At 39.5% G+C, this 13,991-nt stretch overlaps 1 protein-coding gene across 1 annotated transcript in view; it reads right to left on the bottom strand.

Annotated features, from left to right (window-relative positions):
• The window catches only part of plcl1 (phospholipase C like 1), a 123,390-nt gene that overhangs the window by 53,278 nt on the left and 56,121 nt on the right, over positions 1-13,991 (bottom strand). The gene's annotated exons all lie outside the window — the stretch shown is intronic.

Below are 13,991 nucleotides of genomic sequence, written 5' to 3'. Positions count from 1 at the left end.
CACACACACACACACACACACACACACACACACACACACACACACACCTGTTTTGAGCCCTGCTGGGATTTTGAATTCCTGCCTCTGTCTTTGTGTCAGACTGATTGGCAAGTTCATGTGCAAATGTCATTGTTTACTTTCATTAGAGCTACTGCAAGGAATTTCTAACGAAGGTCCCGACAATGGCTTGTTGGTGATTTCTAATGAGCTCTAACCTAAGGAGCTAAAATGATAGCAGTAATTGCAACTGGCATGGAGTGCAGAGTTGGCCACCTCTCTGCTGTACACTCCTTTACTTTGGTGCTCAACCGGCAAGTAGTGCTTCATTTGTACATAATATACTGTAACAGAAGTCTGCTAATAGTAACTGTTCTCCTCCTTAAATATTGGAAATACACTCGCTTCATTGGGTAAGCCTATTCTACAGCTCGTTGCCTGCTCATCAACATCGCATGGCAGCAATTCTCTGACTTTAATAATAATAATAATAATACAATTTATTTGAGAGCGCCTTTCAAAAATCCAAGGTCACCTTACAAAAGAACAACATTAATAAGATAAGATACCTTTATTAGTCCCACAAGGGGAAATTTCATAAAAGAAGCAATAGTCATAAAATACATAAAATAAGTTAAAATTGCAAAGCAGAACTTGACAACAGGTCAAATCAGCACTAAAGCGAATAAGGCAGTGTGAACAGATGTGTTCAAACAGGTTGTGTTGACTTCCGTGTTGACTTTAGTCAACACGACCGCTAAATTTCAAACCCAGCATCAGAATGGGAAAGAAAGGTGATTTAAGCCAGCGGTCCCCAACCTTTTCTGTTCCACAGACCGGTTTAATGTCAGAGAATATTTTCACGGACAGGCCTTTAAGGTGTCACTGATAAATACAACAAAATAAATGATACGACCAAGACAAAAACTGTGGTATATTGTAAATATAACAATAAACGCAAATTCACTGTGTGGTTGTGTAACTTTATTAGCAGCGCCCTCCTGAGATACACCAACAACATTGAGAGTAACATCCTCCTCTCTGACCCTTAATGCTCTCTGGTCGCTATGGTAACACGTAAATGTTTCTTTCAAAGTAAGACACAAAACTACAACACGGGAAAAGACCCAGGGAAACCGAGTTAACGATAAAAACCCTGAAAACCATCAATTTCACATCTGAGCCTCATCTCTCGCGGCCCGGTACCAAACGACTCACAGACGCTTATTTAAGCGACTTTCATATGAAAGTAAAACTGAATTGAACTCAACTGTCACGGTCCTGGGTCGGTGACCCAGTGCTTTGAGTTTCTTGTGTCTCTGAGTTTTTGTATTATGATCTTAGTTCTCTTTGTTGCCCCAGTTTATTCTATAGTCTAGCGCTTTGGCTTTCTTGTATTCTGTTTAGTTTTCTGAGTATTTAGTAGCTGTCTGTGTCTCTTTGTTGTTGTTCTGTGTTTCTTAGTTGCTCCGTCTCCCCTAGTCAAGTCTGCATGCCGGAGGCCCAGCTGTTTTCGCCCACTTCCCCTTCCCGTAGGAAGCGGCGCAGACGCCGCCATAAAATGGACGATGTTAAGCAACTCCCGGTGGTGAGTTACAATGATTATTTTTCTCCCGCTTCTATGGACATTAAAAACAATAGACTCACTCCTGATCCTGTCGATGTGTCAGTTCACATCAAAAGTTCAATCCTGTTTCTAGTGAGTTTGCGTTTGGGTCCGTTTCCTCCCTGCACGCAGCCGGATCATGACATCAACATCACAAAGAAATAGCAGATCCTAGACTTTACTCAGTAGCAACTGATTTAGAAACCCTGATCCTAACAGTGTGTAGCTGAAGAATGGAAAATATCACAGTGTAGCTACAGTCAGCTTTATGTAATATTTCACTATGTCATCTTTACCTGTAAGCACCCTTTAAAAATGTTTATTATTATTATTATTATTATTGTTAATACTGAAATATAAAAGTCATCAACTATCATATGAAGCACCTTTTCAAATAATTGTAGCAGTCAAGAAATCCTTTGCATGCTCTTGTCTCAAAAAGAAACTGTACTTTTACTTGAGTGTTTCTTTTGAAATATTGCTCTGATTTTTACAAATGATTTTTTTCTTTTCAGGGAAAAAAACAGGAGGCCTACACAACAGAGACAAGGACAGGACAAACAGAGCAGTGATTGCCTCTGAACAAAAGAAAGGGAACAAGGCAAAAAAAGAGAAGAGTTGAAATCGTTGCCTCGTCCTATTCGGTACATTGATTTCCAATTCCCATATCCGTACACCTCCCAGTACACAGAGACACGGATGAGCAGCAAGGTCAGAGTTTTAAATGAGAGCTTGTTTGTCTTTATTCACTTTACTGTGCCACAGAATGTCTTTTTCATTACATTGGTCAGCAGAGGCCGGACAGAAGAGCTTACAGAAAACAGGTCAGTGGGTATTTAGGTGGACAGATCAGAGTGGGGAGTGGCCATAAACTGCGTCTCTTTGACTGTGCTAGTGATGCTCTGGGGCAGTATGGACAGTTGAGAACATTGATGTTGGTAGCTGTCGTTACTAATCCGGCATGTGCACGTTGCGAGACTACATGTTTCCACTGTCACTGCATGACACAGGCCGTCCAGGAAAGTAAGGCCACGTCCTTAAAAAAGCCTTTAGTGCAAAGTCCTGTTTCCAGCTATAATCCACCGTCTGCATTAAGCTCTCCCCTTTGTTTGACTTCACCACACTTTTTAACTCTGATATGATCACGCTCACACTCATTGTTGAGTAACTGCAAGGGGAAAGAAAAAATCCGCACGGATGGAGAAACAGTCCAGAGAAATGGAACCAAAAGCTGGAGGCAAGAGGAGATGTAATAAAGGTCAGGCTGGACAAATTAAGAGAATGGATTGGACTTAAGTGGATATGCAAGAAACAAGTAAAATGGAAGGATTGGTTTGCAAACAAGCACAAATAAAATATTCAGCACAAAGAAGCAAAGACGGGAGATGAAAGAAGGACTGTGATGCAACAAGTGCAGACACAAAATGCAGACTAGTAGGAGACGGGACAAAAGTAGAATACATGGTTAGAGAACAATAGCTCATTGTGTTGGAAAGCCTTGGACAGCAGATAAAGTGGTTACAGCAGCTGGCTCTTCACTAAGGACTGCCACACTATTTCTATACCTGGTTATATCAAATGGGCACAGAAGACAAGCCTCAGGCTCGTATGAGCACCTGCACACGGCGAGGAGACTGGTGCAAAGTTGTAGCTAATATCAGTCTTGTCACAGTAACTGAGAGCTACCAATGAACAAGAAATCTCTTTCCAGACTGTTTTCTACATCCAAACAATGAACAAATAAAGAAAATATCTCCGTATACTTCAATCTAGTGTGACTCCATCAACAGTTCTGTTTTAATCTTCTAAAATCCAAAAATGTCATGATTCTTTTTTGACGTAAAACAAGAAACATCTATGATTCTCTAAATCAGAGGTCCCCAACCCCCGGGTCACGGACCGGTACCGGGCCGCGAGAGTTGAGCCTCGGGTGTGAAATTTATGTTTTTCAGGGGTTTATTTATATTTGTTTTGTAGTTTTGTCTTATTTTGAAAGAAATATTTACACGTTACCATAGTGACCAGAGAGCATTAAGGGCAGAGAGGAGGACGTTACTCTCAATGTTGTCGGCGCACTTCAGGAGGTCGCTGCTAATAATGAATTTGTGTTTATTATTATATTTACAAAATACCACAGTTGTCTTGCTCGTATCATTTTATTTTGTTGTATTTATCCGGCACACCTTAAAGGCCGGTCCGTGACATGGAAAAATGGTCCGTGGAGCAAAAAAGGTTGGGGACCACAGGTCTAAATAGAAAACCTACTTTATTGACTCTTCTTTCTTTTTTTGTAACAAATGTAAAACTGCATTCACAGGAGGAAAAAACTGCTCTGAGTAACATCTGAAATGGACCCTTAGCACAGAATATCCAATTCATTTTTATTTTATTTAGCGCCAAATTACAACGACAGTCACCTCAAGGCACTTTATATTGTAAGGTGCAGAGCCAGCAACAATAGAGAAGACAACAATCAGATGAACCCCTTTGAGCAACACTTTGTGACACCGGGGAAGAAAAACTCAATTTTCACAGGAAGAACCTCTGTGCTGAAGGAGGGGCAGCCATCTGCCACAGGAAGCAAACCAGAGGCAAATATGAAGCCTCTTCATCTTAAAACTATGTCAACTCCATGAGCCGAAAAACATTTGATAATCAACAGTTAAAGAAGTGCCATGCATGCAATATTTTCAAACATAAATGTTAGCACGGTATGAACAGCAAAACTGCCTGACATTAGAGCTGCATCAGCATAAAGGCATAACACAGGAATCCTTCCCAGGAGGAGGCTAACAGCTGAGGGCTAATCTGCGTAGCCGCTGGTCGTGTTGTATTATGTCTTACTTTGTTATATTTCCTTAAAATATTAATGCAGCCTCTGGGGAAGAGTACATTCTGCTAATGCCTGATGAGTATAATTAATGGGTTTATTTTTTTAATAAAAATACTAAACTTTAATTGTGTCATTCTGGAGTTATTGCTCTGTAACCATAATTCTTTTGTGTTCACTGTATATGTAAAAGTGCTGTGTGGATTGTTTGTATAATGGCGGGTTAAATGTCACTTTTCGTCTGTTCTACAAAGCAGCTCAAAACTGTTACTTAACTGTTACTTCTATTTTTATAACACACAAATTTGGATCGCTGTAGCCAAACTAGATATGGTATGATTCAACGACCTCATCTTTTTCATTAATCTTGCCACCGGTCTGAAACCAGCTAAAAGCATTTACTCTATGGCAGACAACAAGGTCTTTCTAGCAGTGTTACAGTTTATCCCAGAGGGAATGCAGGCATGTCACGTTTATTCCCACACCAAATTGGGAAAACAATTTTGCATTAAGCTGGTTTGATGACCAGAGGGCACTGTTATGTTGAGTCAGTAAAAGGAAAACAACAAGAGCGCTGTAGCATGTGAAAGGAGAACTACAAAGCACAAGCTGGTATTAATAACAAAACTAACTTATGATTTTAATTGTAATCTTCTTGAGCAAAATCACAGAACTACTAAACGAAATGTTTAAAAAAAAAAACATGAACTGTCTTCTCCTACTCGGCAGGCAAACGTACAGGAAGCTCTATACGATGTAAATAAACCTAAAGTGCATTCCATAAGTTAAGCTAAATGCAATAGGTATGGAATATGTTAAACATATTTTGGTCTGACAAGTACACAGACTAGTGGCACTGATGGTATATTTAGACTTTTATTCTTGTGGGTCTGTAATGTGGTTTCCAGTGTAAAGATTTGGCTGGCAAAAGGTCAGTATGAAACCTGTGTAAGAATTAATGACTCCATGTTTGGCTTTTCCAATCTGGATAAAAACTAATGTTCCCGCAACTGTACATTGTATGGGGCACAGGCAAGTCATTCAAGTGGGGCTCACTGCTCCTCCACATCTAAAGCCTCCAGCTGAGGTGGTTTTGGCATCTGAGCAAGATGTCTCCAGAACAAACCCTAGGCGAGGTGTTTGGGCATGTCCAACTGGGAGGAGGCCAGGTGTGACCAGTGGAGAGATTATGTCTTCAGCTGGTCTGGCGATGTCTTGGTGTCGTCCCAGAAGAGCTGGAGAACCAATATGATGTTAGCCTTAGTGCATGTTTAATCAATAAACTCAGGGGGGGTTTGTGATAGAAAATATTTGAACCCCCCACAATAACTCATGTCACTCATGTTACCGTCTTATATGTAACATTTAATGATTTGTGAACCAAACAAAGGTGGAGGCAGTAATCAACTTTACAAACCACTAAAAGAAACAACAGCCTTCATTCAAGTTCTCTCTCCTGCACAGCGACCTTCTGTGCTGAATGACCTCGGACATTAACATGAATTTCCTTTTAAAACACTCAAACGCATACAAAGTGCCATTCATCAATGCCTATGCTGTGCCTGCAGACTGCTTCAGTGTTTCCATATATTGACTAAATTGTTAGCCTCATTTATAAAGCTCTGTGTCTTGCACACACAGAGACACAAACACTGACCAGACAACACCTGGCACTTGCATAAATCCAGCCCCAATCTGATGGCACGATCTGGCTAATTATCCCTCAGCACACTGGCAGGAGATTATCAAAATAGATTACTGTGCTGCCAGTGCGTCCACAGTCTTACATCCACTGCAACCCGCAATTTGCTGTGTGTCACAATGACCCGCAACTGTTCCACTGTGTTGCACTTAAAGTCAAGCTGTAACACTTTCCAATATGTATCCAAATTAAGATCAATGAGCTCCATGAATGCAAAGTAAAACTGCTGACCTCTTAGATTTGTATAAATACATTTGCCAATGTTCTAGTTGACTGAGTTTAAATAGTTGCAGACAACCGAGGCTTGTTTTTAGTAAGTTGTTCCCTTTTAAAAATGTAGTTTTAAAAGGCAACGCTAAAACAGCCACTACCAAAGCATTAACAACCTGATTTCAACAGCTGCGTAAAATGTGAATAAAAACAGAACGCAATTATTTGTAAATCACATAAGCCCAAATCTTATTCACGATAGAAAATGCAGTCACAGCAAGCCCAGCAGAGCTCATCGAGTAAAATGTAAAAAATATACGTCAGTGAAGAATACCAAAAGAAAGCAATCTCTCTCCCTTTATTTAAGTTAACACAGTTAACCATGTCACACGCTGGCCAAGCTTTTTAATTCAGCCATTTACTTTGTTATTAGAATATTTTAATATCATGTTTCAAATCGAGAGGCTTCTGTTCCTGAGCTCATGAGCAACTGTTTCTGTTTTTCTCAGGACAGCAACTACAGACACAACTGTCTTTGCGTGCCTTTCAGTGAGTCCCTGCAGGCCACTGGTTTGAATATAATGTAAGTCTTTTTTGTTTAATGATGTGAGAAAATGCAGCCTGTACATGTGTTTATTACAAAAGTGCGTGTTGGCCATGGTTAGGCCAGTGCTGATCTGTCATATTATAATTGTGTGTCATAAATAGCAACATTGAGAAAAAGATCAGAATAGTTTCCAGAAGACTTTGTTTCTTCATTGTTTTTTATTTTGCTGATAAATGTACTCCTTACTTCTGTACATATCACTCCTTGTACAGGAAGTAGGGATTGTCCAAAAACAACCTCAGCACTGTCTAACACATCCGTCCAAAGCTCCAGTCATTATCCTCAATAAGTGAGGACAGAAACAGCATAAAGGTCAACAGTCGGAATATTCTCATGTCTATATGCAATGACCTTTATCTTTGAAGCAGTGGTTTCAAATTTCAGAGTTATGTTTGTAATGTGTCATTTTGGACATAATGGTGTATGATAGCAATTAGTGATGTGCCATTTCACATCAATCACAATAATATCAGCATCAATTTTTACATGCTGTAAAAATGTCCAAACACGATTTCACAATGCTAAACTTTTACATTTTGTAGCGCACAATAACTGCTGCTTTAAAAACCACAAATAACAGCGTCAAGTACAACCAGGTGTTGATGGAACGCGAGGAGGCGGTACTACTGGTTGGTGATGAGCGACTCAACTAAGCACTGTTGGAGAACTCGCCAGTTGCGCTCCGTGTGACAGGAAAAGCAGACGGGGGATGGAAATTACTGATGTGGTTACATGGCTTTAAGCAGCTGATTAAGAAGCTGCTTAAAGCCAGGTAGAAAATATTTGTCCACTTACATTTTATCATGTGACAGGTTACTGAAGAGTTACAAGGTGACATTATTTAGCTATTGGTATACTAAAGTGCTAAGCAGCCATGTTATACTTTACTTACATTACGTTTCCTTTGCAACTGCCTTCTTAACTATTTTTCTGCTTGTGCTTGACCTATGCTGTGTCGTTACTACTGCATTATTATGCATGGTATCAGATTCACATTTTGAATTAGGTAGTTTGTCTTCAGTGGCAGATCACTAGAAAAGAAGGACGGAAAAGCAGATAAGATGTTCAGTGTTCTTTGTTCACTATTCTAACAACATTATCACATTATTCCTTTAAATATTGTGATATAATTCTGAGGCCACATCACTCACCTCCACTAATAACTGCCATTCCTAATGTGTATTTAGTTAACCATTCATGTATTTTTCAGTGATAGGAAAATTAGGTCTGCTATGATAACTAGAACAGAAGAGATGAAATGCTTCCTTGATCTCTGAGCTGCTACATCATAGTAAGACATGAGCTTGATGAGGGAAATCTTTTGTAAAGAATCTGCTTAAGGCCACATTTACCAGCAGCAGAACGCTCCCACAGGAAACGACAGCTTAAGGATTCAGGTATTTCTTGTCATCTGTCTGTGTGTGTCCGACATTAAGCATAAAGTCTTAACACTTCTGTTATAATATCATATTTTCAACAATATGTGCAACTGTAACCATGGGTCCAATAAGACTGGTGGAGAAGGAATATCGAGTGGTGTATGAAGAGAGCTCTGTAGGCCACAAACTGCTCTACAGAGCATTTGAAACAAAAGGAGAAGACACCTTAAACTTATCTAAGCAGCTCAATGTCAGGCAGATGTGTTGACAAGATGAAAGAGCCTCAACTGTCACTTTTTCTTGACAATATTCATGCAATAATATTACAGTTTGTAAACAGTATCAGGCTTTATAGTTTACAAAGGCTTTGGCACCTTCTCCCACATCTCTGCAGGTCTTTTTTCCCTGAGCTCATATGAGTGTTGTTCACTGTGATTTTTTTTTTGCTAAATTGTATTTGGAGCGCTGGCAAAACTTATTGAAAGATGATACGGACAGAGAGTGCAGAGAAAGAGATGGAGTGTGAAGGTGGTGAAAGAGTCGAAGATGATAAAAATCTGATTAGCACTCTGAGGGAGTTGTAAAAAACCAGAATGATTAATTGATGTCCGTGACCAGAAGTGCCTGTGTTCGAGTCTGTGGGTGGGAGTGTGTGCAGATATTTCAGTACATACCCACGACTGTGTTTGGGTGAGTCACAAAATCAAAGGTGTTAGAATTCTGATTCCTACCAGTGTGTGCTAATATTTGTTGTTTCCTGCACAGTAAGGATTCTGTGCTGCACACTTTGGCAAACAACACAGTCAGCTCCATTTTAATCATTATAAATGCCTTACAAACATCTCTGACTGGTAAAAATGACATTGAGTCTGACAGAGCATACGTTTCAGGCTTTTGACAATGCAAGTACAAAGAGGCTCCAACAACACCTGGGTAAGTAACCTGGGTATTGTGACCATGTGGATAATAATCATGGTTTAGCTAGTGTGTGTGTGTGTGTGTGTGTGTGTGTGTGTGTGTGTGTGTGTGTGTGTGATGCGCACATGTGTAAAATGTAGCATTTGGTATTTTGGGGGGATTCAAATTTAGAATTTTGCAATTTTTGCATGCACAAAAAGCAAATCTTATTACTAGCTTTTTATACTTTTTAGGGAACTCTTTAGGTTTTCTGCAATGAGTGTAGGTATTGATGTGGCCAAATAAGCAGGAATTATTCTTTAATAAAGCTGCAATTTGAAATAATAATTTAATTGAATAATTTGAAAAATATCTTTTTAAACTTTTTAATTTGTCCGTAATTTTTTCCTACCAAAGAAAAACCAAGGGGCCATCTTAAAATATCAAAACTTAAATCCAGGACGCAGACCAAATATTCCCATTGAGCTCTAGAATTATATTTACATGAATGGCAGCAAAAAACTGATGTATGACATGTTTTTTTGAAGAATTTCAGATTCTATTTCGATGTCTTTTCAGAATGGTAAACTTCAGCGTCTGTTTCATTGTATTATTTAAGTACAGGTGTCTGTTTTTATGGACTGTTGGGTGTCTTTTGAGGTGTTTTGGTAAGTTAGCGTTCTTTGTCTTTAAAAAAGCAATCAAAAGAATCAGCATCTAAAAAAAAATTCTTCATAGAAGTATCAGTAAAATCCAGTCAATGTCAAATAGCACAATTTTCGCAACCTGTAAATACCAACTTGTTTTAAATTCTCTAAATATTTAATACTTTTTTCTCTTTTATCATCATCATTATTATTATTATTATTATTATTATTATTATTATTATTATTACTGCTATTTTCTGTTATTTTCTTCTTAATATAACTGCACACTTTTATATGCTCATGTAAAGCTGAGGAGCACGAGCCAGAATTTCATTATGGGTAAATGTGGCTACACTGTTTATCTGTACGTGACAATCAAACTTGAAACCTGAAACTTGGACACACTCAAATCGCGCAAAACAACACATAATTCAAGCACCGCCTGAATGCCTGTGTGAATAGATGAGTTTTAAGTTGAGGCCACAGAGACAAGGACATGACGAGAGAGCGGTTTGGAACAGTTTCTGTCAATAGGAAAATTGTACTTAGTAGTCAGTATAATCTTTTAATGATATAAGTTTGCATATGGTAGAATACTGCATGTAATCATTTGTGTGTAGAAGTATATAGTTGGTGGCATATTGAAAGAATGTCTCATCCTAGGAGGTCTGTAACATTCCAGGGTGTTCTGGCGTTCACCCCCACATCCTTGGAGTATGGGAGAGGTCGTACCTTGTCTTATTGTTTTACGGTAGGATTAACGTAGCTATATCTTAGTTTAAGTGCCTTTTGGTTTGATGAACTGCTGGACTTCGAGACCAGCAGGTGTAGGGAAGTCATTTATGGGGTCACACTCTGACCACACACACGTACACCTGCACATTCCAATGTAAGGAACAAACGCTCACTGAAGCATATAAATAAAGACCAGGGCAGTCCTCTGCGCGAGTCTCAGTTCTGGAGGCTGCCCTTGCTAGCAAGAAGTTCTGTGTGTTTCTCTTCTCTGAGTCTCTACTGAAGAAGTGTTTTAGAGTATATCTCTTAACAGTTTCCTTCTCAGTTTTCAGACAGGTACATGGAATCACAAGGAAACCTTTTCTGAGAACCGAAGAGCACATCTTGTCGGGTAGGGATGGAGCAAAATGTTCTAGTGTTAATTTTCAATTCTTGTTGTTCATTAAACTTCAGAGTTTGGAGTGGAGTCGTAGTCTCGTGTATTTAGTTCTCAGTGTTTCCTGTCTGTTCCTCTTGCTGTGTTTATGTCTTTGTCCTGCAGTGTTCTCTGCCTTTATGTTCAGTGCAGGTCTTACTCACTCCACGTTTAGTTGTTTCTTGTTTTACTTTGATATGATGTCTTCTTTGGACTTGTTTCATTTCCTGTATAACTGGCTTGCTCAGTATATCAATAGTTCTGTCCCCTTCCTTTTTCTTTGATGTGTCAGCCGTGAGTGTAGCTGTGTGTGTTCAAGTCTGGCTCGTTGTATGCAACTCTCTGTGACTGAACTTCATTAAACTGTTAAAATGTGTTTCTGCTACTCAGTCATGAACTGCAAGGCTTCTCACTGTTGCGTAAATAAATGACTAGGATTAGGGTTAGATCTAATTACCGAGGACCTGCACGTAATTGCAGGCTGTAGTTAATCACAGCATTTTATTGCAATGCAACGCATTCTCTGACTTCCTGCATTAACCTGGTTACTCACAGCAACCTCGACCCCTGTCCAGCTCGGCTGTTGTTGAAGCATCTTACTGTTTGGATGATTGTGAAGGGCAGGAGAGTTGATGGAGACATTTCAATCAAAGCCCTTTGCACCACAGGTCTGCACACACAGAGACCATTAAGAGGGTCTGGCTACTCTCTGGCTGTCTGCGCTTGTTTAACGAAGGGAATCTCTGATGGATTTCAACAACACTTTCGTCCTCACCTTGACTGATTACTTCTATAGATACAAAAAGGCTCACACACACACACAAACACACAATAAATAAAAGCCACTGGTTAAACTGTGATACTTGAATATGTCAACTGCTTGAGCATGGAAACATGACCGTTTCAGTCATGGATTCAGCTTTATGTTGACTTTTACAGTAATGTTTCTATTTGTCATTTTAAGTTCAAATAAGTGAATAATTTCAGACATTTTCTTCTTTATATATATAAAAACTTTCCACCTTCTGTCTCTTTAGCATCTCTTTAGCATTATTCGGGATGTGCCTGTCTCGTTAAAACAAACTCTGCTCTAAGTTGGCAAAACACATTATTACAGGACAATTCCAGTTGATTTTTTCTGGGCACATTGTTCATTTATGTATCTACTGTGTCACAAACCTTGGACTCTCAACCTGAGCTGGAAAGTGTCAGGAAAACAAGAAATCCAGAAACCAAGCCAGAATAAACAAAGCCTGCTGCTCTGAAAGAACTGCTCATCTGCTGCTCACCCACTGTTACAATTAACTGATTACTAGTCAACAGGAACAACTATTTTTTATTCCCTTGCAGTGTTACAGTGTGATAGTTTTGGCATCATGTAAAATATTCTCAGTGCACCAAAGGAGCATAATCTTGCCCAGTACAGTAAAAAGCAGACAGCCGATTGGAGTGTCTGTTGTTTCTCCTGTGCCGACACACCTCCTGTCTCTGCATTCTGCAACACAGCACATAAATTAAAGCACTGTGGCACGAGAGGACATACCAAACCCACTCAGACAGGCAGAACGGCAACCTCTCCTTTGAGTCTAGGCGATTTCCCAGTTTTACCTCTAAACCTGCCTCTCTGCCTTTTTGCTGCTTCATCTCCATTCCTTCAATTTCTCTTAACTCCCACCAGCGTTTGACCTTCTAAGTGATGCATCTCCTCGCTCTCTTTTGCTTGTTGTTGATCACCTCAGGTTGTTTTATTCTCTCTCTCTTCCCTCATTTCTTGACTTGTTCCATCACTCCCATTCTTTTCTGTTGCTTGCCCTTAATCCCTACTCTTCTTTTGTCTTCCATTGTCCCTTCATCCAGACATTAGTACTATCAAGGGAGGTCTGGAAGGGTCTTAAGGCAGTGGCCGCACGAGGCCCTTATCCAAAGCAATGACACACTTCCAAGTCAAGAAGAATTTGTTATGTAACAGCTTAAAGCTTCCTGGCTTCTCTGGTGGGCCTCACAACCAGCTGATATCTACGAATGTGCACACGCATGCACAGATAAACACACACACACACACGCATGCACAGATAAACACACACACACACACACACACACACACACACACACACACACACACACACTCAGAATGCAAGAGACAGAGAGACACAGAGAGAGATGAGGGACAAAAGATTAAGCTGGAGCTGAGATCAAGAGGATGGAGACGCGACAGAAGGAAAAGGAGGAGGGAGAGAAGAACAAAAAGAAGAGCAGATGGGAAGCTGAAAAATTCGAGCTCAACCATTTAGCGAAATAGAATAAATGAAAAAATTACAGAAGTAAAAGGGAAAATTAGAAGATTTTACCTCAAAGAAAGAAGAAGTGGTCATGCTAATAAACACAAAGCACATTTACATTTAAAAACAGAAGCATTCACCCATCTCAATGCTCCCCAGAGACAAACATGAAGATGGGGTCAAGGCAAGGGACACAGTCGGATGGCATCCTCTGAAAAGATGATGTTTGGTAAATGGCTTGATGAATCTTTCAGAGAAACAACGAGGGGAGTAGGAGGATGGAAGAAGAAAAAGAAGATGAGGGAAAACTTATTTTAAATAATTGACTATAAAAGCTACCGCACCAAGTCAGAACATCTCAGGTGGTTTATCCTGATGCATAATAAATCTGAACAATATATATGCACTTATCATGAGGCCTTTCTGATTTTGCACGGACCATTCTTGGAAAACCATCACAGAGAGGACATTTGAGCATTTGACATTTTTAGAAAAAGCAGTTTAAGTGTTGTGGATGTCCTAAAGTGCAACAACACAATCAATGCATAGAACAAATGAAACAGACTAAATTGTCAATTCCACTTAGAAACAAAATATTAATTCTAAAAATAAATCTTAGTTTGTTTTACAGAAGAACAGACAAAACTGACTAACTTTTGTCAATATCAAATAAACTGAGAACTAAAA

This window comes from Pundamilia nyererei, unplaced genomic scaffold, assembly GCF_000239375.1.
Source record: "Pundamilia nyererei isolate P.nyererei 1_Seehausen unplaced genomic scaffold, PunNye1.0 scaffold00176, whole genome shotgun sequence".
NCBI lineage: Eukaryota > Metazoa > Chordata > Actinopteri > Cichliformes > Cichlidae > Pundamilia > Pundamilia nyererei.
The sequence above is the reverse complement of the archived record's forward strand: the minus strand, read 5'-3'. Positions and strand labels throughout refer to the sequence as shown.